The following is a 12,034-nucleotide window of genomic DNA, read 5'->3' on the forward strand; positions in this document are numbered from 1 at the left end:
CCATAGATTATGGACAGGCAGAAGAGGATAGAGATGGTAAAAACTACCCATAGTACACTAATTTCTGCAAAACTGCTACTTTTAGTGCAAATGTAAAAAGCAGAGGTCAGAACGTAGAGGACAATACATGTCTATGGAAGCTGTGTTTTGGCAGAGCTGAAGCCTTGGTTCCGTGTACAAATCTGAGAAATGTTGCCAGTTTAAATGAATAAAAAACAAACCATGCAAATTTAGTGGATCGGGGAATGGATGTAAGAAGGAGAAGAAATAGTTTTGAGTGCAAATGCATCAGGGACCTGCCTAAACAGGCTGTGGTGCTGAGAGGGGGTGTTCATGTGACATTATTTTGTGATTACTGGTCAATATGACTTGGACTTCTCACTTTGGTGGGTTTTATGTTTGAGGGTTTTTTATTAAAAGTTGATTTAGATGAGAAGACAAAAAGGTTAAATAAAAGGACAGAACTGCAGATAAACAGACATCTACTTGTGGTTAATAAAATATTTCTGATCAATCCAAAATAAATATTTGAAGACGAACTGACCTAGCTCTCTTACGCCCCACCAACTTATTTTTTAAAATATTTTTATTTGACTGCAAAACTGGAAAACCCTTTGTTTGCCCGACTGTATAGTGGACTTAAGGAATGTTAGTAGCCCATTTCTCCTTCCATTTGATTTTTCCTCTTTATTTCTCGAATGAATGGTGCAGATAGGTGGAAGCAAAGGCTTGTTGTTTTGCAACATTTTGTTTTTATGAATGGAGGCTCCATTTACAGTTGACAATGTCCCCTTTAATAAAAGGTGTAGAATTCAGCTGGCTTCTGCAATTATTTTTGACAGATTTATACTAAAAAAATTGTAAGTTCAGTGAGGACAAGTAAGACTAAAGCACCCCATGACAACACAAGTCTCCTGGTAAGCACACCAATGAGTTAGGATGAAGGAAATGTAGTTCTGATGTTTACCATATAAATGTGTGTGTTTATACATATATACATATGTGTTTATTTTTGGCATATATATGTAAAGAACAGGATACCAAACAGAAAGGACTGTAGTCTCTTAGGCTATTGGTCAGGCACAGATCATTAGCATTGGATTCACAAAAGAAAAATATCCACATGTATAAATATGAGGAGAAAGTGGCTGGGAAGATTTAGAGTAATGGAAATTTTGTGGCCCCTAGTGCTGAAGAGGTGCTGCTCTTTGGTAGGAAGGATCAGAGGAGCTGCACCATCTCAAATGCTGCTCTCTTTTGTCTGGTGGAGGGCTGACTGGTGGTTTCATTGTGTTTCCCCTCCCTGTTGTTTTCTTATTGTGCTGCTATAGTCATTAGTCACTGACAATATCCTGCAAGCTAGGAGGATCAGCAAGAGCACAGGTCAGGCATATGGGCAACAGACTACTCCACTGAGAGGACAGGACAAAACAGCTGAAAAGACCTGAGCACTTAGTGTGGAAAGATACTGTAACCGATAGTGATGCAGCAGCTAAGTACTCCATAATGAGTTTAATTTAAAAGTAGAGCTACAGCTTGTATTGTCCCGCACAAATTCATCCAGGCCTTACTGAATGGCTTGATGGTTTTTTCTAGAGTGAGCTGTTCTTGTGAAGAAGATTTCTTAAGAGAAAGAGCTGGGATCACAGTGTATTTGTTACACCACAGGGCATGCAAATGACTGCAGTACTCAATGCGTTCTTTGCCCCAGTCTTTACTGGTAAGACCAGTGTTAAGGAATCCCAGGTCCCTGAAACCAGTGGGAAAATCTTCATCAAGGGAGACTTTCCCTTGATGGAGAAGGGTCATGTTATGGAACTCTTAAATAAACTGGACTTACATAAATCCATGGGACTTGATGTGATGATACAGCCACAGTTGCTGCGGAAGTTGGCTGATGTCATTGCGAAGCCACTCTAGACTGTCTTTGAAAGGTTGTGGCCAGCAGGGGGAGGTTCCTGAGAACTGTAAGAAAGAAAATGTCACTGCCTAGAACAAGGGGTGCTTGGACTAGACAATATTCAAAGGTCCCCTCCAACCTCAACCATTCTGTGAATTGATTATATTGAGCCTTTCCTGAAAGTGAATGAAACTGCTTCTACGACACCAGTACCTGAGGCTTCTACTGTTGGAGGGATGCATGAACTAAGCTGTTACTGAAATGATAAGGCTCTTACTGACAAGGACATACAAGCTCTTTGAAAACCTGTCTACAGGGCTTCTTTTTAGATTACGTAGAGATGAGATGCTCTGTGGATGATCCTGTACTTCATAAAATCAGTGATTAAATTTCCACTGGGAATAGAATGTAACTGGTGAGCTCAGGGAGGGCTACAATATCATAAATATAGTTGTTGTCTTCTCGGGAGTGCCTCAGGGAGCAGGGTATTTAAAGTAAAAATCTGTTTCCTGCTTGCCCTCTCTGTTGTAGCTCCACCTGAAAGCTGCTGGACTTTCTTGATCCTTGGGGGGCAGCTGCTGAAATTGCAGCAGAAAACCCATAGTTAAGAGATGCTATCATGGCAAAAAGAGAAGCTTGATCCAAATTCCTGCATTCTTTTATTTTTTTAGTACCGAATCACTTGAATATATAGGGATACTTTATGTTGTCCGTCAGATTTTTTGTTCACAATGTTTTGTGTTCACATTGGCTAAATAAATCTTTCCTTGCAAATTTCACTTGTTCTGGTATAGATATTCAAGAAGTTTCTATATCCTTACTGTGTTGTTAGAGATTTCTTTCTGATCCCCTGATTGTCTAGTTCAGTTAAATTGCAAGGTCTTAAAGATACTAGCTTTCTTATGTATGTATGTGGGTTTCTACAAACTAGTGGCCTCTACATGCTCTTGTAAGAGAAAAAAAGAAATAACATGAAGACTTCAATAATACCTGCTGGCTGATATATAGTTCATGACACTTCCATAATATGTGATTGAGTGAAATGCTATGGAATGGCATCAAATCAGTCTGCTGTGTTGTGATTAGTTACTCTGTTAGTAGAACTGCTCTTCAGTAAGCCAATTGGTGCATGCTTCTTCATCCTGGTTTATATTTTTCCACATGCTAAATAGCTTGTGCTATCTCTGGCCAAAAATGTACTGGGAGCAGAGGAAGGCTTTTTCTGGGAGTTAAAAATCACTGATACTATATTGTTTTGCCACTGATTATGATAGGATTTTGTAGAAGTTCATGTTCTATTTTTCACTTGTAAGGGACATGGCTATAAAAGTATGCATCGCTGAGTGTGTTTGGTTAGAATCATTTGTTCTAATTCAATTTGATTTTCCCTTCATTTTCATGAGCTTTTAGTTGTGGAATAATGACAGAATCATTTTGATGTTTCAGTGACACAAAACTAATATTAGAAGGCTTTTTAACAAGACAGCACTCTGTGTAAAAGCTGACTTCTGTATTTAGTCTGATACCACTGTTATAAAAAGAAAAATCATCTATTCTTGAATAGTTGTCAGAGATGAGGATTGCTTTTTGCTAGCTTTTCTCTAGACAGAAGGAGTTCTCATAGCAAAGGCATCACATTCATGCTCAGACCTTATTTACTATTCCTAATGAGAATGGATGTTTGTATTCTTGTTCTTAGTCAGTTTGCTCATCCTTAATTTGTTTATGAAGAAACAGGACTGAATGTTCTGCAGCATCTGTGAAATATTAACAATTACTTCCCGATAACATCACTACTAAATAGCATGCAGGTTTTATTGTTGAGATATCTGTGAATCACTGGTAAAAGAAAGCTTTTTTTTTCTGAGAGATTATATTTTTAACAAGTCACTTTTTACATGCAGACAGCTTTAATATTCTTTATTATAATTTTAAATAATTGCTTTAACTTTTGAAAATATCTGCAACTGCATATTCTCAATTTATGTAGTGGTTTCCTAGCATTCTCTGGGTGTACCAACAGATATCTGGGTAAGTCAGAAATGAATAGTATGAGTGCAGAGGAACACTTGGAAGTTTTGTTTGACTGAGAACTTCAGAGCAGCCCACCAGCTAGACTTTTTGTTTGACATAAAGGGGTCAGGTTGTTACTGTGCAATCTTGCACTGGCCACAGTGATGCTACCCGAGTTGTACAGGAAATCAATGGTGACTGACAGATTCTAGTTGTGGGTACAATTTGCTGCCTGTCTCATTAGTTGCTTTAAGATGAAAGAAATCGCATCAGTTCTTCTGCTAGGATAACATTGCTTCTCTCTGTGTGTCAGTTATGCTGCTTGATTTAGCTTGTAGAGGACCCAAGAAACTATTTCCCCTCCCATAACTGCTCATGCCCACATGCTTTCAGAGGGAGGAGTGTGACGATTTAGTGGTGGTTTCCTTTCCCACTGTTAGTTTCAGTGATACAGACAGTCTGTGTACAGAAATTAAGCTTCAGCTGATTGAAAGTCATGTAGCCAAGGTCAAGATTACAAATAATGACAAATATATCCCAAAGTATTTGAGAAACCAGCATGCTTTGGGAGGAGCTCTAGCACTGGTGGGCTGTTTTGCTGGATGAAATAACTGTGACAGTGCTGCTAACCTAGCAGCAAGTGGGTTATGGAAATGATGGAAATAGGTACACATGAAACTTTCTTCTTCTCTTTCAGAACTGTAATACTGCCAGAAACAAACTTTGAGAAAATTAGGTTCTCCTAATTAAGGACTCTGTTGTGTAATTGTAGGCAGTGAATTGGGCAAGTCCTTTTTATCACTTAATTGATAGTTAAATACAAAAGAAAATCTTGTGGCTTACAGAGATTAGTTTGCTTGTTAGTTTGTTTTCTGTCTGAAATACTGAAGAACCCCAGTTGGTTGGAAAGTAAAACCTTCTAAGCCTTAGACTCTTTGCATTCTGATATTGGAAATATGTTTTTATGGGTTCATTTACTATTATGCATGAGTGGAATAGTGACTCTTAGGCAATGAAAGCACCAAAAGTTTGACTACTAACATTACGTTTGCTTCTGGGGTTTTTTGGTGTTGTAGGTTTTTTTGGGTTGTTGTTTTTTTTTTTTTTTTTTTTTTTTTTTTGTTTGTTTTTTTTTTTTTTTTTTTTTTTTTTGTGAAGGGCTAATATCACAGAGAGATTTTGTAGAGAATTTTATTCTCTCCATTCTCTTTATTATCTCCATTTTCTGTTTATAAAAATCTTATTTTCTATTGCTGAGGCCATGAGCTGGAAATGGCAGAAGAAGAGAAAGATTTGCATGTTAGTCAATCACCTCAGAATGCATCCAGCTGTGGGGAGCGGAGCAAGCACACAGTCCTGGGGTCGAGTAAATGGAGAACATCCACTTGACACTGAATAGTGTTACCTCAGTAGTGCAACATAATGGTCAGATTTCATCTCAGACACAGGGTACAAGTTTGTTCATGCATGTTCAAGAAAGCTGAACTCAAACTGAAACAGGTACAGAGAATTGCTCTGAAGTTAATGAAAAGCCTGTTTTATGAGAAGAGACTGAAAAGAGATTGTTCATTTAACTTAGGAAAATGTAGATGAGTGGAATCAGAGTTTTGTCTGTGAATACATCACAGAACATGGGGGTAGTTAAACCAGGGAGTGAAAAGATATGAGCTACATAATCTAAAGGACAGGCACAAGAACAAATGGGTATAAACTAGTCATGAATAAATTTTAGGCTGGAAATTAGAAGGAGGTTCCTTGCCATTGAAGGAGTCAGACATCGGAATAGCCTTTTAATTAGAGTAGCAGGGGCAAGAAATTACCAAGGAGATTATATGATATGGTGCTGCTGATATCAGGGGATTGGAATTGGTGAATAAGGAGGTCCGTTTCAGGCTCACTTCCTACATGCTCTGTGTTCTTTTCTGGGAATAGAAGTATAAGCTAGTTTCCCTTCTAAAAGACAGAAGCGAAAATCACGGCATTATTCAAATAAAGCTATCTCACAGTAATTTCATACACGGTAACTGCAGAAGGTATTTTGAGGAAATCAGTCATGTATATTACGATTAATCTGTTGGCATCATGGTATAGCTAGATTCAATATATAGAAAAGAACTGGGTATAGAGCAAGAAAATAACTTTGGGCTCAACAGATTTTTCAGCAAAAATTGTAGAGATGAAGCCAGTTGTCTTAATGTGGCCAAAGCGTAAATAAGAAAATTTAGTAGTAAGCATCTCCAAACTGTAGGGAAAAAGGTGGGGTAGGGGAAAAAAAGAGATTATGTAAATTATTTAGTAATATCTCAGAGGATATATTAAAAGCAGTAATGATACCTTGCTGTTCCTTTTTCTCCAGCCTTTTCTACTATTACTTTTATAGGAGTTGTAGCAAAATATGATGGGTTTGAGATGTACCATAGAGAGAACAGACTGGTCTTGGGGATGAGAGTAGTACTTAATTATCTAATTGCTGCCCTGTATCCTTTTATATCTAAATCAATGTTATGCTATCTCAAATGGGTAATTCAGTTATACTTTAGTTTATGAGAACTAACAAGAAAGCTGCAAAAGGGAAATACTGGGTGAATTTGTGATGTCACCAATTAAAACTAATTCATGCTTCTATTTTAAATACTGATTCTGTTACTTTATCTGATATAAATACTATGCCATTCAGTCTAGTAATAGAGGCTGCATAAGTGTTCAGGGTAGAGTGGGTCTGTAAAGCAATAAACATTTATACTGTTCTTCAGGGCTCACTGTTAAATTGGCCCAGTGTGAGCTCAAGCTTTGACCTTGCATGACCCAGTGAGGCTACCCAGGCCCTCAGTCTCTGTCATCAGACTCTTCTGCTATTAGCATGAAGCCATGATAGGCACTGTGAGCGGAGTCAGGCAGCACAACTGAGGAATTCAGAAAACTCCTCCTGACCACCACCTAGTTACTGCTTTTCAAATGAGACTGCAGCTCCAGCCACAAGTGCTCACCTCTGTTCTTGGGAGGTGGGAGTGAAACGTGCTCATTACAAGCTGAAACCACTGCCTGCCACCTCCTTGAAATAAAAGTCAAAGAATGAAAACTTCTGCACTGGCTCCAGACTCAGCTGGAAGGGGATTTAAGTGCTGCCTCTCAGCTCAGAATGACTTTGAGTGAGTCTTTGCCAGCTCTGCTTCCTATGTGTTAGTATAAACAACTAGCACAGACCATTAGGGCATACTTTGTCAATGTTTAGGTATATCAGAACCTAATTTCTAAAATTAGTTTGAATCGCAACAAAGTAAGAAAATGTGATACTTTGGGTGTGAGTTGTTTCAAGTAGTAGACAGTATCACTGGGACCTAGACAGGTGTACCTAGACAACTGAAATCAAAGCATTTCTGCTGAAAGTTTTTCATAAGGCACAAAAAAATTACAATTGTATGATAAATATTTAGCTTTTAATAGCACTAATGACCTTGATGGAAGGTAGTCCTAGGGATTAATGAGCACCTGAGGTTAATGGAATCAGCTCCACCCAACCAATCGTTAATTCAGAGCCAGTGCCCTAGACTTTGATCATTAGTGCTTAAAAACAAAATCAATTTTACATGGTTTGGGGCACCTTTTGACCAGCAACATCAACAATACAGATTCTTAATTTTGAAAATGACCTTCCTGCTAGATTTTTCTCTTTTTCTTCCTTAAATTGCCCACCATCCAATAGCATGTAAACACAAAATGAAAATGCCTAATTTCTGCATGCTGTGTTTTGAAATGCCTGGTTTATTAAGTCCAGAGGTGTGTTGATAATAGAAGTATAGCATTTTTTTTTACATGGAGCACTTCCAGATTCCAGAGTCTTACAAATGGCAGTTCTTAATGGTTTGAAAGTGTTTTCTAAACACTTTGGACACTGTGTATGAATTTAATAATGTTTGAATTCAACATGGTATTAAATATGTTGGTTTTGTGCATGCCCTGCACCTGGAGGTACGTACATGCTGGTTAAGGAGCTGTGTCCATAAACACTTGTGTTAATGGCTGTTTTTCAAAACAAATCTGCATTTTGGGGGATTTTGGAAATACTAAGCTGAATTTCAGAAAAATTCCAGTAACTTCAGGTTGTTCACTACAGACCACAGGGTCTGACATACTGCATACAGATGCCTCCTTTTGAGCTGAATACTAAAAATGTAGTGTACATTATAATGAAGTATTACTATTACTGTTCATGTTTTATAAAATACAGCCTGAGGCTGAGTGGACAAAAGCGATGCTACGGTGTTGCTCTGGTATGGGATAACATGCACAGGAAACAAACATCAGTAACCTCCTGAACTGCATATACTGAATACTATCCCATCTGTGTTAGAATATGTCATGTGTAAACTTAAATGCAGCACTCCATTTCTGTGCTGCTGTGGATGCTAAGCTTCCCCGGAAAAAAAGAGCTCTGTAATTAAACTCCTTGCTCCATGCAGATCTGATTATGAAGCATACAAGGTAAAGGAAATTATTCTGCCAAAGGAAACTGGCTTTAGCACAAAGTTTTAATAAGAACAGCCCTATCTTTACAGTGGAGTATCTGAACAGGGAACTCCCATCTTTTGCATCCCAGTGCCACAAGGTATCTGATCTTACCACTGGCAATACACACATCAGCAGCAGCAAGAATCTCACAGGATGTCTAAATCTAAAAACTGTTATTTAGACATTACTGTCAAACATCACACAGATAAAGCATATTTATTTTATATATATATGTGTGTGTATGTATATATACACACACACATATAGTCAAAATCCAAGAAAAGTTTTCTCAAGAATCAATATCTTGCAAAAATGGCACTACTATAAGGCATTACTTATAGCAGTTATTTGTCTGTTTGTCTTAAAATACTCTGTTTTCCTTTATAGCAGAATAATCTTTTGCTTAACTCATTATGTTTTATTAAAAGACTAGGTGTGGAGTCTTAGCCCATTGAATACAGTGGCAAAATATCCTTTATTTTATGTAGGATCATAATTAAACATGAATTTTTTTTATCAGATTAAAAAAATCCATAACACCACAATCCCAAAAGTTAAAGAAAGTGGACCAGTGGCAATAAACTTACTGAAAATTCATAAAAAAATACATCTGTCTGTTTCAGTGTCAAGGCATACATTCTTCGAAATTTAAAATGTTTCTTTCTGATGTTTTTGAAAATATTTCAGTTTTATGCTCTGTTATTTCAGTTATATGTTAAAACACGTGTCTAACTTACATATTTGCTTTGTTTGAAAACTGTAATTCTCACACTTCTCTAAATTTTAGATTAAACCTCCTCTAAATTTTATCTCAGGTATGAATCTTAGTTGATAATACAGCACTGTTTCTGCTCAGTATAATTGGAAACACCTAAAATTTCATTTGAAGCCTTTTTTGGATGTTGTTGTTGGTTTCACCTTAGAAATACTTGGACGATTACTCAAGTATAGGGTCACTACTGTCTGTTGCACTGTGAGTAAATTTTTAAACAGTTTTTGATTGTGGAGTATAATGCTCTCAGACAACCCCATGAAAACACTCCCCCATTTAACTCAGCAGAGCTTTATTAAAGTTATTTTTTATAGCACTGTTAGTTTTCAAAGACGTTTCTCTATGGGATTTACTTTACTGTTTAAAATACTGCTGAAAATCTTAGTCTAATAACGGTTTGGCCCTTCATAGTGAAATGATGGGGGAGCTTGGCGAGGCTATAAAAGAAATTGTTAATGCGGAGAAGGTGGTGCTCGGGGGCCGTGCGGCAACCTCCTACCCTGTGTTCTGCAGCCCCATAAAAAACTTGCTAACGAGCACCAGATAATGGCTGTGGATGCTAAATAATTTCTTTCCCTGCAATTGAGCCGAAATGTTTAAAATACGCTAGCTGAAAAAAAAAAAAACAAAAAAAACAAAAAACAACAACGGTCTTTCTAGGGGAAAACAAATAATTTTCTGTTTGATCTACACCATCTTTTTAATAAAATTTTATGGCATCACACAGAGGAGAAAACAAAATAAATTCAGCAAATGTAGAAATCGATAGAGAAGCTGGTATTTCCTCCGGTGAATAAAATCAATTACATCTTCAGAAGAGAGCTGTTTCTTTAAAACAACAACAACAAAAAAAGAAGGAGCGAGAAGAGCCGCCCGCCGCTCGGCTGGGCCCGGCTCCGCTCGGCTGGGCTCGGCCCGGCTCGGCTGGGCTCGGCCCGGCCCGGCCGGTGCCGGCTCCAGCCTTAGCCCGCATCCCGCAGCCGGGGCGTGCGGGGCCGGGCGTGTGTGCCGGCTGTAGGTGTCACTAGAAACATGGCTTTGGGGTCAGGTGCCGGGGATGTCCCTGGCACCCACCGAGCTGTCCGCGTTAGTGAATGAGTCGGCATTCAGATGTTCAGCATGCACGGGGCATTGTCTGCCGGGCTGTTGGAGGCACTGGCAGCAGAAGGTGACATCTGGTGACTAATGGGCTCAGATGTGAAAGCCGTTCCCACAGTTGCGTGGGCTGCAGCTGCTCTGCCACTGCGCAAGGTGCAGGAAACGGGGGGGGAGAAGAGCGCTGGGAAAAAAATCAATACCTTCTGATTTCAGAGGAAGTATAACATGGCCCCGGCTGCAGACATTTTCCCAGCCCAGGACTTCTGATGAATGAAAAGACGACACAGCTGAGCACGGCACTTGGCTGTGTCTCCTCTTTTGCTTATCTGAACCGATCAACTTTTAACGAAATGGCTCCACCTTATGAAACAAAGATGGACCCTTTCCAGACGCAGTCCAGACTCTGCTCTGTTTCTCTTATCAGACAGGGCTCTGTCAGTGTCAGACCGCTCTGGTTTCAGTGTAACCTTGGCTCTCCATCATCTCCCTGTAATGCTTTCAAAACTGAACCAGAGCTCTCAGTGTTTCCTCATGGGCAGGTACGTGTGAGGAGAAATTCATCTGTCATTTAAACTCCCTGAAACAAAGACTAAGCCGGAATGTGGTGCACATATATTTCATGTTTGATCCACTGATCAGATGTGATTTATTTGTCAAATTCTTAGAAATGGCAGAGAGAAACCACAGCAAGACCTCGGTACTGCAGGTGGTGATAAAAACTCTGTTATTAGCAAATGACAGTGCAAACCACAGAGTGGAAAGCACAGGTGAATTCATGGCTAGAAGTTAGTGTTTACAGCAGAAAAAGGATTTTAGAGGGGCTTTCTGGTGTGTGTGTGTGGGGGGGGGGGGGGGGCAGGGAGGGAAGGGGAAGGGAGCTGGAAGGTGGGAAAGGAGCATTGCTTAGTTCTTGTGTCCTTCCACTACAAGTAAATCAGTGTGTTCGGTGTTACGGAGTTACTGAAAAGAGCTGATAGGGGAATGAAAAAGCAAGGACCTGAGAAGAGAGATACATTTTGCTGTGCACACACACACATATGTGCACAGATAATCACATGATTTTCCATCATCCAAGCCTCTAGTGTGACAGAGGGAGGGAGGATGGTCACATGCATCAGCTTCATAAAATCTGCAAAAGCACTGTTCTTAATTCAGCCGTCGGCTGCTCCCAGACCTCACGCAGAGAATTACAACGAAATTCTATTTGCAGACTGACATCCCTAATGCTGCTGTGTCCTTATGTTTACTTCGGTTAACTGTCAGCCCTTATAAAGTGTGCTGTACCACAGCTGCTGCTGTGGAAAAGAAAACCCTCAGAGTAGCTGCTTTGGGGGAGATATTTGAGAGAAACATAAATAGAAGAAGCAGGCGGAAAAAAAAAAGGAAGGAAAATCTACTGTGTATCTACACACAATGTGAGACTCAAAACAGAGATCATTCAACCCTTGTTTTCAGCGCATTTCTTGGGTTTAGTCTTGGCTGATAAAATATTTAACAGCCATCTTAGCACTCAGCATAGCAATAACAAAAGAACATCCAAGCTCTCAGTCCCCATTGAGACAGAATTCCAGTGATGTGAAGTTTTCTCTTCCCCTTTCCCATATGATATGCTGTCTAGCCTAGCTCCAGGTATAATGTGAATTAAAATTAAACAAAAAAAATAAAAAGAAAAAAGCCCCATTACAGCAAGCCCTGTTATTGAAACATACACAGGGTTTACTGGAAATTACAAATTGAAGGAT

Source organism: Tyto alba, unplaced genomic scaffold (assembly GCF_018691265.1).
Source record: "Tyto alba isolate M040663 unplaced genomic scaffold, T.alba_DEE_v4.0 Super-Scaffold_1, whole genome shotgun sequence".
Taxonomy (NCBI): Eukaryota; Metazoa; Chordata; class Aves; order Strigiformes; family Tytonidae; genus Tyto; species Tyto alba.